Source organism: Lathamus discolor, chromosome 9 (genome assembly GCF_037157495.1).
Source record: "Lathamus discolor isolate bLatDis1 chromosome 9, bLatDis1.hap1, whole genome shotgun sequence".
Taxonomy (NCBI): domain Eukaryota; kingdom Metazoa; phylum Chordata; class Aves; order Psittaciformes; family Psittacidae; genus Lathamus; species Lathamus discolor.
Genome location: NC_088892.1, coordinates 10,553,051 through 10,571,399, shown reverse-complemented (window position 1 = coordinate 10,571,399; position 18,349 = coordinate 10,553,051). Strand labels below are relative to the sequence as shown.

General features: G+C 36.8%; 1 long non-coding RNA gene across 2 annotated transcripts in view; it reads left to right on the top strand.

Annotated features, from left to right (window-relative positions):
- The first annotated feature begins 13,846 nt into the window (after positions 1-13,846).
- The window catches only part of LOC136019464 (uncharacterized), an 87,350-nt gene continuing 82,847 nt past the window's right edge, over positions 13,847-18,349 (top strand). For both annotated transcript variants that reach the window (XR_010614893.1, XR_010614895.1), the window contains exon 1: positions 13,847-13,965. This is a non-coding gene — a long non-coding RNA (uncharacterized LOC136019464). The remainder of the gene's footprint in view (positions 13,966-18,349) is intronic.

Sequence of the window (18,349 nt, the reverse complement as noted above, 5' to 3'; positions counted from 1 at the left end):
GCTGCTTCCTTTTCTTCATTCCTAATGATGCAAATAGAATAGGGAGGAGAGCTGAATGCAAAATTATGGATGTAAGTTTTGACAGATGTGCAAATGACAGATTTGTCTCTTTGATCTTGTACTTTCAAAAGTCCCGTGTTTCATTTTTATTGGTAAAATGGCTATAGAAAATCTGGGAAATTTGAATTCTTGTAATTGCATATTTTTTGCCCAAGAAAATAATATTCCACCTCTTTACACTGATGTTGAAAGAATTCTCAAAGGCATTTGCAAGTGATCTTAGAATATTTTAGAATCTGACTCAATCCCATGAGACAGGCTACATTTTGAAACGTGAATAAGTGTATACCTCAAACTGCCTTAGCCCAGATATTGGTATTCACAATGTGGCAACAGGGATTGGAAATAGCATGCACGGATCCCTTTCCCCATATCTCTGGCAGGTGGCATGGTGTAAACTCAGCTGCTTGCAATTCTGTTCTTCTTTCCATCATGGATTGTCACCTCTGCAGGAGACTAACTTTAATTCACATAAAGTCTTCCACATAGTAAGGCCCCAAGCAACTAATAACTTCACCTGTGGCTGTCAAGCAATTACCAGTTTTAAGGACAATCAGGTAAGAAACAGAATTAACTCAAATAAATTTCTTGCTTAAAAAAGGAAACAAAAAGAACTACATCTTTATATAATCTTAGACTTCTGATTCTCTTTCTCCTCTCCAAAAGAATAGTTTTCAGCAGTAGGCAGCACCTATATAATAATTTAAGTTTGGTACTGAAATCAGTGACATCAAGAGTTCTGGTTGCAGGGATCATTATAAAGAATTTCCCCTTCTTTGTCATTATTACAAATAACTAGATGCCAATGTCTTAGCAGTAACAATGATTCACAACTAAGAGACTGAGGCTCTTGGAAATCCTAAATGTGTCTATCATATTTTCAGCCATGACCCTGATACAGTAGTAAAATGTTAATAGTGTTAGGAATAATTGAATCCTTGCCTTATTACATATGGGCTCATTTGAAAGCTCATTATTTATTTGGCAAGTACTTAGCATAACAAATTAATCTAAAATGACACATGAGAATAAAGTAGGTAACTCAAAATGAAAGCCAAAATCAAGATTAAAGAGGTAAGATCAAGCTTATTTATATTGAACACTGGCAAAATGTTTCGATAAATGAAAGAGTTTCAAATGACTGTAGAAAACTAAAGAAAAGACAGAAGGCCACAGATAAAGGTGGATTGAATTGCAGTTTGAGAATTCATTCATGGAAGAAGGGTACAATGTTGGAGAACATACAGAATCTTTTTGCATTTGTTTAGAAAAGCTACCTGGGAACTTATCTGCACAGATGTCCTAGTTAGACCATGCCCATAACTTTTCCTGTATTAGCATTATCTTCTCTGAAGTATTGTAAAAGAGACAGAACTTAATCTTTGATTCTTCACTATGTGTTCTCTGTAGTTTCATATAAGAACAGGTGAAATGACCATAGATGTCTCAAAATAGATGGCTATGCAGGGTAAAAGACAGACATGCATGTCGTTGGGGAAGGGAAGAGAGAGAAGCGGAAACAGATTTGGGTGTTTCACTATTAACATGGGCAAATTTGAGTACACTTGCATGTTGTAGCTACATAGCTGGTGGATGGGGCAGCATCTTCAAATAGGCTTCAGGGTATTTACTGCTTTTTTTTTGTTGTTGCTTGTTCACTTTATTTAGGTCACAATTCCAGAAAACGTTTAAGCATTTCAAACAGGTAAATCCTCCTATGGAATTAAAAGTTAAGCACATACTGAAGAACTTTGCTAGTTCAAGGCTTTACTCAGAAAATGCCATAAATAGGACACTGCAGCCATTTGTGTGAATCGGCAAGATTTAGCTCTTTGAATTCCTTGAACACTGGGGTATAGTTTTCAGACAAGGCCTTTGCTTTTATTATGAGATAGATATAGTTCATTTCAGGGAAGTGCAATACCATATGTTACTGCTCTCTAGGCCACGCGGTATAGAACCATATGGAAATGAAGCACATAAACTGTATGTGAATGCATAGCAAGTTAGAAGGATGATGAATCTTTTAATTGCTGTTAGGATTTTTTGAAATTAAAAAAAAAAAAAGTCCTATATTTATCTGAAGCAACAGAGTTTGAGAGAAAAAAAAGGGAAACTGTTGCAATTTAAAGTAAATAAAGTGTGAGACCATATAAGCACAGAATAAAAACATGAAGGAGTCATTTTAAAGACCTCAGCTCAAGCAATGCTTTCTACTCAGTTCTAACTGATTGTAGTAGACATGCAGTACTGCATTAATAACGAAAATTAGCAAAAGGGTGCAACTTTACATAATGAGTCACAGCAAACCCTCTCAGCACAATGGCTTTATAAAGACAGAATGCTGTGAGATAAAATTAATAATTTGCTACAGATGTTTTATTTTAAAATTAAAATATTCAGCAACAAGTAATTTTGGAATGAATATTTTATTCTTTAGAAAGAAGGTAAGAAAAAGCCCCCATATAACACTCAATTGCATAGCTTCAAATACATTGTAGGTTCACAGCAGTTGAAATGTTAATTTTGTAATGCTGGCATTCTAAAATGTAGAATTTCAAACACATGTTTCAAAGTTTAAGCTGGCCACTGTCAGAATCAAGATGATGCATACGAATTTCTTTGTCCTTGCCAGAATGTAAAGTGATGCAACTGCGTAATGGAAGAAACAGATATTTTGGTTTTCGTCACTGTGTAATATGTGGCATTCTGAAGCATTTGCACTATGTATGCTATTAGGCAAATCTAAGTTTTGCAAAGTAAAATTAATAAAAAATGTAAATTTTCCCAAATTTCCAGTGACTCAGTTGTGAAATAGAGAAAAAAAACACATAACTGTGGGTCAGATAAAATGTTATGAAATTAGGATAACGAATTTAGATAAATCACTGAAAAAGTTGATTTGCAGCAGCAAAAGACCCATGCATTTCATTGAGTGCTATTATAGTTTTATCTTTGACCAGCCCAGGAGAAAATCTGCAGGAAATTCTGGGCAGAATGAAGAAGGATCAAGAGTGGCATTCCCACCAAACAGGAGTTTTGAAGACCATTTTGCTTACTTCCTCCATGACTAGGGATTTGGATCAGACATGCTTACAAGAGCTTTATTTGTATGCAAAGAAGCCTCTATGAAAGCTGTGAATGTCTGTGTTATATCAGAGCATGTTCCAGGAATAAATGGGAAATTTACAGTTTGTGGCAGCAGTAAGATATATCTTGTAAGTGACAAGTAATACTTTATTTTCAAAACCTAAAATTTTTCTAGTAAAGTAGTACTTTTCAAAATATTGGTGATTTAAAATATGTGCTAACATATAAAATGTGATAATTAATATTGTCCAGCATGTTAATATTTAAGGCTTTTGTATACAAATTTATACCCATTTGAGGTTTTAGATTTTAAAGAGTTAAGAGTTTGAAAAGACAAGAGAAACTCGATGTTTATCACTGGCAACCTGTGGTATGTAAAAGAAATAATGATATCATTTTCTTTTCTGAAAGTAACATTTCCTTCTCCTTGAGTTGTTTACTTCTCAAGTGATAAACACAAATACCTCATCTGGTACATTCAGCCAAAGCAAGTGGAGAAAGTGGGGTTTTTTGTGATTTCCAAATACCATAATACATGTATATATAGTGTTGTAAAAAAGGTTAAGTTAGGGAGGGAGGAGGTAGTGAAAAGAAGCATGTACCATAGGGAACTTTGCTCTGTTTCCACTGAATTGAGATTTGCTTGTGGATTCAAAGTGGTTCAGTGGTGAAAAAAAAAATGTTTGTCATATTGGTCATAATAAAAGAAGACCTGAGTTTTAGATTATCAGGGTTCTGGTTTTGGCTTGGTAAGGTGGCAAAACTGGGGCATAAAGACACTTCCACTGCATTGACTTTACTGTCTTAAAATAGAACTTCTGTTGATATAAACCATGCTGTACTGAATCTTAGGTAAATGTGAATTAGTACATTAGGCAAGTTAATGTTTTTCCACTTTTCTTGTACATCAGACACATGAGTTTATTGATTCTTCTTTATCTGCCAGTATATGACTGAACCCATATAAGGAGTATCTTTGATGGAACATAATTAATGTATCATTAATTAATGTATTAATTATTGGCCAGTGGGAAGCACGAAGAAATCCAATGAACATCCTGACCCTAGTGTAGACTAATGTGGGGCTGGAGTAAATGCATATAATCTACCACAGGTTTTAAAATATGTTTTGTTTAGTCTGCAATTCCTTTCCTTTATGTCAGTGCCAGATAATAAAGTACCTCAGTTGGAGAGCTGTGAATCCAGTTTTCTGGCCTTGTTATTTTTCGAGACACCAACATCCATCACTGGTTCCAATTTTAAAAGGAAATGGACGTGCTCAGTAGCCAGCATGGTTTTCTGCTACTTGCTATAGCTTACATTATGCAAGCTGAAAAATTAATCATGCTTTCTGCTTGTTGCATGCAATCGCTATATATCATACTATGGGGATATTAGAAGCTACTGGAGTTGGAAGAATCTTTGCTTCATCGTACTTCTATGAGTACTGTTTTCATACTGTTTCATGATGCTATGCTTACTGAAGAAATTAAATGTTATAAAACTACTTTCAGTAGCACCTTGGGGTGACATTAGAGAAATAATTGTACTAGCCAGTTTTGAAATCCATCGCCATAATAATCCACATATGTGTTTTAGTACTTGTAATATTTTAGGAGTGTCAAATGCAGAACCATCACAATGTACATGTGTTCTGCATATTTAGTTAATCAAGTACAATTTAAACTTTCTTTCAATGTAAAAATATATTAAAAGCTATGGATAGAAAGTCCTACAAAAGGAAACCATTACGTCTTCTTTAGTATGCAAGCAGATAAAGGAATAAGCTGAATGGGAATTATCATGTCCTACATTGATAATGAGAGAATAGTGAAATCCCAGTTATGGTGCCCCCAGTCTTCATGTTAACTATTTACATGTTCATATTTTTGGTGATGAAACAATTGGGCAGAGACTTCAGCAAGTGAATGCAAATGGAAAAACAAAACAAAAAAATGGAATTGGGATGAAAAATGAGTACAATGATAAGAAGATGATGCAAGAAAGGATGAAAAATGAGTACAATGATAAGAAGATGATACAAGAAAGGAGCTCAAGAGAAGTCAATTTCCTACCCTAAATTTGTTAATAAGGAAAGACAGCATTTCTCCCTTGATCTTTGTGCAATCCCTTTCCTGATATTTGTGAGGATTCTCTGTGGAAGGCATGTAATTTTGGTCCGTGTCATTCTATGAGACTGCTGCTTGTGACATGTAGAGTGCCATTCTGTGGTTATACTTCAGCTCTGGCTTTCTTATCTACATATCATATAACTTCTTTGGGTTCCAGTCAGAGCTGTGCCATTATTGTAGCCCATTTGAATTATTCTAGAGATGCCAGTCCTCTGAAATTTCTGGGCAGGCAGAGCTGTTTGGAATTTGCCTTGATTTAATTTCACTTTAATTTAAAGATGACAAATGCCCTTTAACTGGTTCTAGGAAATATTTCCAGCAACTGCAGTTACTTTTCAAGCCCAGGTTATAGAAGGAATCAGTACAGTGCGTTTTCTAAAAGATGCCACATTGGCTGAAATCCTCTCTGTCTCTGAAGAGTAAGTCACAAAGCATTAAAAATATTTTTAAACTGCTTCAACACATGCTTTTATTGTGAACTGCTGGAAGAGATGGAAGTATCTGAGCCAGTTGGTGGGAACAGTGCCCTCCTACTTCATAAGCATATAGGGTCCAGGTTCAGTTTGATCCAGCAGTCATCAATAATGCATCCAGACACTCTGCTATAATATGAGTTTTCACAAATTTTACCATTAAATCCTGTCTCTCATAAAAATAGCATGCAATATGTAATTAATGTTGTAGTTTTCTAGCTTTTGGTCATTTTTTCCTGGTACTTGGAAGCCTAGACTGTCAGGTGTCCAAAAAAAGTCTAGTAGTCATATGCAACTAATCATAACTGTTGTCAGGATACATAGACTCATGGAATCCTAGAATGGTTTGAGTTGGAAGGGAACTTAAAGATCATCCAGTTCCAACACCCTGCCATGGGCAGGAACACCTCCCACTAGACTAGGTTGCACCAAGCCCCTGTGTCCAACCTGGCCTTGAACACTGCCAGGGATGAGGCAGCCACAGCTTCTCTGGGCAACCTGTGCCAGTGCCTCAGCACCCTCACAGGAAATAACTTCTTCGTTATGTCTAATCTAAATCTACCCTCTTTCAGCTTAAAACTGTTAGCCCATGTCATATCCCCACATGCCCTTGTAAAAAGACTCCTTCCAGCTTTCTTATAGATTCCCTTTGGGTACTGTGAGGCTGTTACAAGGTCTCCCCAGAGCCTTTGCTTCTCCATGCTGAAGACGCCCAGCTCTCTCAGCCTGTCTTCATAGGAAAGGTGTTGCAGCCCTCTAATCATCTTTGTAATCTCCCCTGGACTCACTCCAGCAGATCCATGTCCCTCTTGGGAGCCCCAGAGCTGGACGTAGTACTCCAGGTGGGGTCTCGTGAGAGCAAAGTAGAGAGGGAGTATTTCCTCCCTTGACCTGTTGGGCACAGACATACTGCATCAGACATACTGTGCAGGAACACATGCTTATGCAAAATAACTGTTAATGCATAATTTCTCTTACTGGGACCACAGAGGCCCCAGCAAGCCCCAATCTCCCACATCCTTAGCTAATACAGAGTAGAAGGTTACTTCTTTTATCATTCTAAAACAACTTTTTGTGCTGCTTTTTTGCAGCTGTTAAGAGTTGCTTAGTGGGCTAGATAGACAGGCCATGGAATAATTCAGTTCAATTTTGAATTCAGTTCAGTTTTGAAATGTTTAATTGTAACACTAAGATGAAACTGCTGAAGTGTGCGTGGTCTGTTGACAGATGCTGTAGAAAAAATAGGAATCACTTAAATCAAGGTGTAATTCATAACATTTAAACAAATTGACATGTTTTCAGGACTTTGCCGTATGTTCCATGTATTCCAGAAAGGGTCTTGTCGGTCCCTTAGAGATGTGACATAAACAGTTCGGGATGATTCTGTCTATCTTTCTTGTCAAGGTTCAGACACTGATCATCATATGCTGGAGATACATAGAAATGTCTGAAAAATTAAATGAACATACACTCTTTTCAAATCTATGTTTAAAAATGTGACCTGCCCAAGGGGGTTTTGAAAGGAAAGCAGGAAAGCATGCCATCCTTACCATCTCCTTCATTCTGCTTTATGTGGAGAATTCCTTTTATTCAGGGCTGCTAATGTGAAGTATAGACACCATTAATGCAATATGTGTGAGACCTCTCTATCAAGCTTTACTGCAACTAGAATTTGTTCAACCTAAAATATATTACTTAGCCAGGAGAGGCAATACTTAATCACTAGTAATAGTAGTATCTCTTTTTCTTCATAAATCCCCTTCCATGAAAATATAAGCTGATTTAGAACATAACGTTGCTTCTTCACATGTGGCATTTTCTTGCCTAATTGAAAAATTTATTTTGTATCTTGGCTTTAATACAAATATTTCCTGCTGAAAGCTATAGAAGCATTTTTATATGTCTTTCTTGAGAATATTGTGAATTCCAAATTATATTTGCTTACAATTGTCAGAACTGTGCATGAAACAAAATGCAATATAGGGTGCCTTATCAGTTATCATCCTTTATTTTGGTGACATACAAAAGCATTCTGCTGTTATTAACCACTGTTGCCACCCTGAACTTCAAACTTTTAAGAAAAATTTGGAGCAATATCATGAAATGGGAGAATTCCTGTAAAAGAGCTAACCAGGCAGTGCTCTACTGCACGTTGAACGGTCAAGTGTCAGCTGAGTTTTCAGATGACGAAGGCATTACCTGTGCTGGGCAGATGTGCGTTGCGCTCTTGGTCTTCAGGGTGACAGGTAAAGGGAACATCCAAATAGATACACCTCTATTTTATAAACGTAGATGAAAATCCTTTGATTCTGGTTTGGTTTGGGTTTTTTTTGGTCTTTTTTTCTCTCAGTTATTGACTTCTCTTTCTCCACAGGAAAAGTAACTGAGAACATTAGAAATAAAGAGGATAAATGCAGCAGAAAGCATGAATGAATTATGTAACGCAGAGAAAGTGAAATTCTTCAAAATATGTCAAAAAGATGGTTGTACTGCACACTCCCTGTTTTGGAGACATTAGCTATTTGCCCATACTGTTGACTTCAACACTGGTAGAAGATACTCTTTATATTTGGTTCTAGGTATTAAAATTATGGAAGACAGTCTGTGATTTCAGAACATTCAGTAAATAGCGATGCTAGTTTAATTCCTGCTTACAGGATATTAATCACACTGATTTCGATTGCTCAGATATGTAATTGTGTAGCTAAATCTGAGCAGTTGTAAGGCTAACTGTACAGTGTTGCTTGTCAACACAGAATTGCCCTTTTGTTCATGATTGTGTCTAATTTGCAGTATTTTTAAACTAATTGTACATATCAATAATTTCTCACAGACAGTGGATTTTACTCTTGACGACTTTGAAGGGTGTGTATGAAAAAAACCTGACCCCCTTAAAATGGTTGAAGTGGAAAAAACTAAATATTTTATTTTAAAGTCTTAAACATTACATTTAAAAACATTGTTTTTAAAACAGGAAAAAGAAACAAGCTTCAGCAAACTTGTTCATTAAACTTTTGAAATATTTTCTAAACAGGAATTGTCTGTGAACAAAAAAATAGTGATCAACTTAGGACTTTTATTACTTGATATCTTATAATTATGTTCCAGAGTTCGAGGATTCCAGGTGAGAGAAACGACACACAGATGTGGCAACTGAGACACGGACTCCAGTTGTGGTGGAACCGAAATCCTTTATTGAGTGAGCTTGCAGGCTTTTATAGACCCCTGTCTAGTGGTTAGTAAGGGTTAGTACTGGTTAGTTCTTTTTGATACTTTTCCATCACGCAACATCATATGCTTTTTCCAGCCAATGGCATTACTGACCATGTGCCTTTTCAACCAATCACATTATTGTCCATGCACCTTTGCTTGAGCAACTATTTTTAACACGTTTCCCTGTTACCACTTCTTGCTACATTGTTACTTCCCATTCTCCTTGAACATACATTCTTTGTCTTGTCTTAAGCAACTTTCTGTTTCAATATTTACAGTTCTCAGAAATTATCTTGGTGTTCTGTCCTTGGTTCCTCTTGACTCCCATGGTTTGCATCTGATGAGGGTCAGGATGTCCGTGTTCTGCTGGCGCAGCTTCTTGTGCAACATTCCCCACAAACAGAGAACTCACAACTAGTTTATTAATATAGGAAAATATAGAGATACTAGCAGATACAATAAATATACCTTTGATGTTTGGTTATATTACCAACTCCAAAGACCATGTAATGACGATCAGGAAATCAGCTCTGAGAATCATCATCACAGTGCAAGGTTGCAGGCTCAACCTTAGCAGGCATCCCTGCAGAGACAAGATTGACCTGAGTGGTATGAGGTTCTGCCTCTCTGCATCATATGAGGCTCAGATTTTTATACTAACAAAAATGCACATTCATTCTGATGCAGGAGGCCAGCCTACTTCGGAAGAAGTGGCCAGCAGCATCTAGAAAGGGTAGTGACTTTTCTGGGGAGTCCCAAAGCAGAACTTTTTGGGGAGGAGCCAAAGCTAGAACTTACAGGGAGCAGCCAAAGCAGGACTCTTTGGGGAGGAGCCAAAGCGGACCAACAGTACTTTTCTATCTTTGTGTGTTTCACCACAGACCTGTTGTCTGACACAAATATAAAACCAGAATTTTATCAGATTCATTAAAAAATGGTTTATTCCTTTTAATTTCAAAACTGATAAATGCACATTTATGTAAAATATACTGCATACAGCAAAACACAACCATTGCCAGATAAGTTGATCTCAAATTTAATTAACAGCATTTAATGAACAGCATTTAATTAATAATACAACCATCAATTCAGTGCTGTTTTCTAGTAGAAAATTCTCATGCCCCTTCGGCTCATTATCCTTTAGACTGCTATCTTGTGTGTCTGGCATTTTAAAAATAATATCTACTTGCCCCCCCTGCCATTTCATGCACTGTTAAAGCATGGGTAAAATTATATTTGTTTTACCTAATTTGGCAGTTACATTTCAAATTTCACTCCTGATTTCTTGTCTCTTGCTTTTGTTTAATACCACTTATTTTTATTTTCAAAGATAATGTATATTTTTCCTTACTTTCCTTACCTAGAAGCTCAAATGCACTTATAGTGGTACACGTATTTTCTTGTCATCATTACAGTATTTCAGCTGGTTTTTTTTATAGTTGTTAACATATCCCAGAAATTTAACGATCTGATAACAGACTAAGGTGAACCTGTATAACATTAAAATGGAAAATTTATGTAGAATGAAAGTGCTGTTAAGCATGCATTTTTTAAGCTGTTATTCTCTTCATATCTTTTCTATACTTTGTACCCTTCCTGATGCTCACTCTCCTGATTTTTTATGTTTATTGTGTTAGGGTGGTTTTGTGAAGGATAAAATAATGGCTGAGAAGCCATAATTAATACTTTGTCATTCATTTACCCTTATGCCCATTCAGGAGAAGGAAGAATTTCTCAACTGATTGTTTACCAATTAAAGCCAAGGTACATTTGCACTGCCAGCTTAGTACAGACTAGCATTGGTCCAGAGCTCTCTGACAGCTAATTTATTAACAAAGTACTTCATTGACTCTCTTAATGTTTGAATGAACTCGCTCTTTGCACTTCTTAATGAATAAAGGCACGGTCTTTATCCCACAGAACACTTTGCTTCTGACTGATAATACAACTGAATATCAAAGACAGAAAGGCTTATGAAGCTTTTTTTTTTTTTTTTTTGTGAAGTATGAGAATAAATAAGCATGTGTTGAGGATGTTCTTTTATTTTAAGCTGTTTATCATTTTCCTTTTTATATCCCTTTGGCTTTGTAGTAGATATGAGTCATAAGGAGAAATAATGAAGGTGAAAGCTTGATTTGTACTTTTGCAGAGGTGTGACAGAAGCTGAGCTCTATCAAAGCTGGCATCTAGGGCTTGGGAAGGGCAGATGAATAGGAAATAAAACTAGTCAGATACAGAGGTAAAGGATTAACGATGAAGGATTAGAATGTCAGGAAAATGTAGGCAGTAATCAGAACAAATTAAATCTGCACTTACGTATTTGCAGGTGTTATGTGCTGTGTTTAGATGGTATGCTTTAAAGAATACATCTTAGTGGACAGTTACAGTGAAGTCCTCTGTGATGAGATCAGGTGGCATGGCTAAAGCAACACGTAAGAAGAATTATTATACAAATGGTTTGTAGTAGTGACTGGAATAATCAGTAGTAATGTCTGTGAAAATTATTTCAATGCAAAGTCTTAGTCAGGATCTTCTCTCTGATATCTAAATAGAATTGACTTTTCCTTTGTGTCAGCTTGTGTTTAATTAGTGCATGCAATTTGATCACTAATATAATTGATATGGCATGATCAGCATTTTTATTCCTGGTGCCAGAATTTACATATAAGACAGAATTTTCCCCAGCAAATCTTCGTCAAATAGCCTAAGTTCCTTAAAGGTTAACTGACTTCACTATACATCTGTGAAACTCAGCTGTGCTGGAAGCTGTCACTGATTGACAGTTTTCAGTCAAGAAACAGGCTTCAAAATTAGCAGCTACAAGCAAGGTAAATGAAATGAATTAATTAAGACTTCATAAATCTTTTAAAATTACATATGTACTGTTGTATTTTGTTTCGGGTAGAACTCCACCTGCCTAGTAGCCCAATTACACAGAACTGTGATGCTGCTGTTTAGCTTCCATTCTGCTATAGCTGTTTGTGGCAATAACCATCACAGTCAAGGCTGCAAAACTGTTATATTTCCTCTCTTCGTCGTGCTCGTAACTTCCATTTTGAGCTAACATTTTCCACGCCTGGTCTCTGTTCTTTTTAATGGACATTTTTATACAGTGCTCATGGTCATCACTAAGATGTGCATGATATAAGGATATATCCTTACAAAAAAATTAAACCATGACAGTAACTTAATCTTTGACATGATAAACTTTGTATGAAGATAAAAACTAGTGGACAGGGGTCAAGACTTTGGAGCATAAAGGAATTCTGTGCTTGGACTGTGACAAGTTGGCAGGAGTTTACACAGGAGATGAGGAGTTGCCCTTTGCTATCTTTGTGAAATGTTCAGCTAAAATAAAGCCTTTCTTAATTTCTTTGGTCCTTTTTGTTTATAGTACACTGCAAAATATGTTGAACACTCAAGCGCACAGCTCAGGTTTCTTATGCTCACAGCTTGAGTTAAGGTTTGCTTAATTGAAAAATCACTCTTAATGTGGTTATGGTGAGAGAAATAATAAAATATTTGAGACATTAAATCTCATAAGGCAAATGATTTTGTTTCTCAGTAGTACAGATACAAAATTGTGGAGGTGTTTTTTGAACACCTCATTCTACTTAAAACATGTAATTTAAACCACCTTGAAGTGGAGTTTGCTTTTCAAATGCTTAGCATGACTGCATACATTTAAAAAGGAAAAGAATCTAAAAAGTAAGGTTCTGTGCATAATTTCCTGTAAAGCTAAATACTTAGCCTTAGTACTGCAGAAGGAGATTTAGACATCTTAAGCAGGTTTGTTAATACATCCGTGGAAGCAGAAAAGATTTCTTTGGTGAATGTTCATCTTTGTTATGTGCAGTTATTGCATGTGTTGGAGCTATACTTGATGATTTCAGAATTCCAGTGCCATTGCTGCTGAAAATTAATGTGTTGTGGTTTTTGAACTTTAGTATTTGAATTGTGTTTCCTTTATGTTTGAAGACATAACTACTGTTATGCCTCACTACCATTTCTAATAAATGGTTTTAGTAGTCTGACCTTTAACATCAGTGTCCTTCTATGGAATTTTGATTTGGTGTAATTAAGTAATAATTTCAAAGAAGTGAATTTGATTACTGTGGTGTAGGTTTCCTCTGTTTCTTAAGAAGCAAAATTGTGATGAATAAAATATGTCTTTACTACTTAAAACTTTTGCAATAAAAAAGAATGAGATTTACATCTTACATCTATTGTGACTGATAGATCATTTTAAGAGGCATCATCCCTATATTATAGCCATGGAATCTTGTAAGTCTTAATCAAGTAGCTTCTCCTTACCTCTAAATAAATTTTTGGCATAGGGCTATATTTTACCTTCTTGCTATATTTTTTATAGATTATTTCAGGAATGAGTTCCTGTAGAACATGTGGTTGGACTATTTAAATCAGACACTATTTCATTTGTAAGTTAATACAGTAAGACTCTCAGGAACGGAAAACAAAATTTACATCATGAGAGGCTCATTAAAATAATGAGGGGAAGCAGAGGCCAAAAAATTGTGGACAGTAGTAGCAAAATAAATGGTTTAGAGACTTAAATCTAAAAAATATAGTTTAGGCCAAATGATTTCAGGAACAATGTGATGAAATTGAAATTTCCATAAGCAAATAGCTGTACTGAGCTCATATAAATAGGGATTGTGGGAATAAACAGATTATTCTGCCAGTGAGCCCGAGGGTTGCGCTCTAGATCCGGGTTGTGCCGAAGATTCCGAACCCCGTGCTGCCCCGGCAGCGCTCGGCAGCCGATCAGTGAGCGGGAGGCGGAGCCAGGAGCTTTCGCGGGAGATTTAAACGGCTCGAAGAAGTGCAGGGGGTAGGACGTGGCGTGCGTAGGGAGCATTTTGTGTTCCTCTGCGCAGTACTAAGTGCCCTAAGCTTCTGCCGCAATGGCGTCGTCTCGGCTCGGGGCCGGAATCACCTTGTCTGCTGAAGTGTCCCATGAGAAGTCATCAGTGCTGGTAAGGATGGAGGTATCAGTACAGGGGTGGCCTGGGATGGGCACCTAGGTGCTTCTTCTGGGGAAAAGGCTAGCACCTGCACATAAGTGTGAACGTATTGAGGTCCTCTTGTGACAGGTAGCAGACCTACAAGAGATGGTGGATAGACTGATCATTTTAAGAGGTGTCATACCTATATTATGGCCATGGAATCTTGTAGGTCTTAATCAAGTAGCTTCCACTTACCTCTAAATAAATTGTTGACATAGGGTTATATTTTGTATTCTTGCTATATTTTTTATAGATTATTTTAGGAATGAGTATACATATATGTATATACATATATAATACAGTTGTGCAGTATTAGAGGAGCTGAGACAGAGATAGATATGTGAGTTTGCAACCATGTACCTACAGTGGATGTTGCAGAGGCTAAAAAAGTCATGGAGAATGCATGAGGTGCCCTGTGATTGAGGAAGGCCCATATTATTCCCATCTACAAAAAGAGCAAGAAGGAGGACCTGGGAAACTACTGCCCAGTAAGCCTCACCTCCACTCCTGGAAAGGTGGTAGAGCAGGGAATGGAAAAAGTAGTAGTTTTGGGGTGGAATTAGTGGATTGATTTGAAATTATAACCCAGGATTTGTTCAGAAACTAGTTGCTGAGCTTGAGTAGGAGGATTGTTGTAGAGGTACTGATAATGATGCTGGAACTGTGTGAAAGATAGGGGTGCTTTCAAATTTTGTATATTTGTTTAAATTTTAAGGTGCTTAACTGGGAGGAATCAGGCTCTCTGAGTTGTATCTAAGTAATAAATGAGAGTAACTTTTCACTGTTTTAAGTTACCAAACCTGACTTTGTTTCCCAGTCAGTTCTCCATCTCGTTTGCACTGGAATCCTTTAAAAACTTTAGATCAGTGTTTTCTAGAAATAGCTCACTTGCAAAAGATTACTTTCATAGGATGTGCACCTGCTCATGAATAATGGTGCTGGAAGTGCTATAGAGCTCTGACAAAAAGCAGCCCCATTCTCCACTGAATGAACACATTTCCTATCCAGGCTGTATTAAGCTAGTCCTCCCTCTCTAGTTTTCTGTGAATGAGCTCCAGACCAGCTAGCCTTCACAAGGCGTAGCTGCAGGAAAGAGGAAAGGCAGCTTATCCCACACAGCTGCCAGCTTTATTTAAAGGGAAATACTGTAACAACACTTTGTTGATGACTGTGCTATGAATCTGATGTTCCCTTGCGTTTTCTTTCTGCTTTGTAATAATTATTCAGACAGCCAGGCTTAACATTCAATAGATAAAAACTATTGTTCCATGCATGTATATTCTGAAAATGGGCACTTGCATTGTAATTATAATTTAAAATTATCCTGTTTGCAGGTTGAGCTTATATTTGCTTTAAAGGTAAATCAGAAGAATCTGAAGAACCATCTGCTCACAAAAAGCAGCCAATGAAATTACGAAATTTCTCCTTTGTACTTCATCAATCAGCTAACCAAATGTGCAAGTAGATAAAGGGAAAGAAATCTGTTTTGAGAAGGGTTTTGTATACTTATGTGAGGAGTGTTAATATCACATAAAAAAAAACCAAACAACCCAGTGGGGATATTGTCTTAGAGGTATTTGGTATTTATGGTATTTTAGCACCATTTCCCAAAGAAAAGGGGACAAATGAATAGCCAAAAGGCCAAAACAATATTAACCCTAATTTTGCTTTTCTGTAACTTAGAAGTTAAAAATATATTTTTTAGTTGTTTTTTCAAAGAAAAAAATGCCAAAACACGGCATACATTCCATAACTGGTCTCTGGAGGTGATAGTTTTGGAGAGGTGTTGAGGGTTCCCAGCTCTTTGTAACCCTTGGCCACTGTTGGTATCATTTTAAGTAGAAAAGCAGTGGTTCAAGGATGTTGGCTGTTGGAGCCTGTGGGTTTTGCAATGCAGGAGAGGCATAAACAGGAATGCAGCAAGACCTGTGGAGGTTTGTTCTCAGCACACAGTCTACAGTCAAGCTAATTCTTAATTTAGGATCTTGAATGCATGACTGAGCTTCTAGTATGCAAGGCATACTTCATGGTAGTTGTCATTACTATTTTTTTTCTGAATGCAGTTTATCCCAATTATTACTTAATGCACCTTTCTGTTTTCAGCAGATCATAGCTTTATCTTATCTGGAACTTTTTATGCTTGCTTAAAACCTCTTCTTTCTCACCCCTGCTCCCTGAAACCTCATTTGGATAGTTACAGGTTTTGTGTAAGCTTTACTCTGAATTTGTTGCATTGATGTCTTTGACAGTGTTCTGCATTTCAATGGTAAAGGATATGTAATGCATAAACATCTAAAGATTTTTGCATGAAAAGGTATTTGTTATTGTAAGTTGGTTCCATATTCATGTCCACACTAAATGTTTCCTTGAAAGGGGACCGAGAAATTGAAGAATATGCACACTGCATACTTACAATCTCTTTCAATAGCAGCTTAAATGATTGCTGCGGGAAGACTTAAGTGTTTTTTCCTTATTTGTACTACGTGTCCCTTTTCTCTCTCCTCCCCAAGTGTAGACTGAAATGATTGAAAACAGTCTTGCCCCCACTGCATCAATAGAGTTGACCTTCATTAGAATTATGCTCTGGTCCTTCCTAGGTCTTTTATAAGAAAGAATTTCCCTTATAAGCAAAAATCAAGAAATTAAATTCATGAAAACTGATTTTTGACTTTAAGTGTCTAATGCAATGTTCAGATGACACAGGATTAACAGATACGGCTAGTGTTATAGTTGAGCTACCAATATAGTGCAGTGTTGGAAAGTTTATCATGAATTTGGGATATACAAGTGAGATACTTTAAAAGAAACAGAAGTATTGGTAATCATTCATGAATATATGGGTGGAAGGGGAATTAAACCTTAATGACAGAAAAACCCCTACTTAACTTGAAGATTTGAGAGCAAGTTCACATGGGAGTTTACAGGTACTTTTTGTAGGACCCCTAGGAATTAGGAGGCTTCTTTTAACACTTCTACAAATTCAGTTGTTAAAAGTGACTATTCATTTCTAATGATGGATCTTGACAGCTTTTTGAAGGGACCAACTCTCAGAATAGGGAATTATGGAGGAAAGGAAATTAAAACAAGGTGGCAGGTGGAGGGTGTGAAGAGTGATTTGATTGCTGTTTGTACTGCATTTGTACTCTATTAACTCAGGCTTAAGTGCTTCTGCTGGAAACCAGAAATGATTCCTCTCTTTCCTTTTGATGCATAACCTGGCTCCTAGGGTTTGTATTAGAACTATAATTTGCTTGCTTGCTTTTTTTTTTTTCTTTTTTTTAATGTATTAGAGCTTAAGCACAAATAAAGAATGAAATTGGGACTCCTCAGTCCATCCCAAGGCCCATCTCTGGCTTTCTTTGGTCTCCCTCTCATCAGGGAAAAACATGACATATTTCCTAGCACTTCTTAGAGTTTCAGTAAGCTCTTAATTACTGAAAAATATGTAATACTCTGATCTTGCATGATGGAGTGCTTTATAATGGCTGGTGAAAGGGGTTACAAGTAGTCTCTAATGGTCTCCTGTATGTCACTATGAGCTTTGTAGTCATCAACTCTTTGTTTTTTAAAAAACCTCATGGATCTAACCATATTACCCTTCCAAACCATGCATTCAAATCCTCATTCCCAGCCACTGAAGGAAAAAGACATTTTATTGTATTACTGTGGTAGGAGTGTAACCAGCACAACCCCTCCTTGTTCCCCTGTCACCTCCAGTTAAACTGAAGATCCTGGGGGCGATTAGATGAAAAAGCCAAAGAAAGAGAAAAGACTGAGTATATTTCTTAGTCCCTGTGACTTTGCCACACTGGAGTCCAGTCCTAGCTGTGTGCATCTACTTTGTGTATGCAAATTATGTATGTATACAGTATATCAACAAGCCATTTACAATGGACTAGTTATGCTGAATTTGGTTTCCTACTGCAGTCCACAGGGAATATGTGTAGGCATATATGGATCAGACTGAGTTTGTCAGTGAGACCTTAAGACTCACTAACCTGGAGCCTGTCTTTCATGTTCAATAGATGCTGTGCTTACATTGAACATACATTAAGCACATGATGATCTTGACTGCCTCAAGAGCCAGATATATTTGATGAAGTTCATGGTTAGTTACATCTAGCAAATGAAAATGGGAAAAACTATAGTGAAGTTTCTGTTAATGGGACTCCATGCTTAATCTGCTATTAAAATGCATTCTTCAGGATTAACAGTCTACTTCTGTGCTGTACTCACCCCTCTCAAAATTACTTGAATCACTGAGGTGTATGCTATTTAATATCTCCAACTGTCAAAATTCACTCAATATCTATCCCATCATACATGAAGTTTCAGCAAAATTGAGCAGTTAACC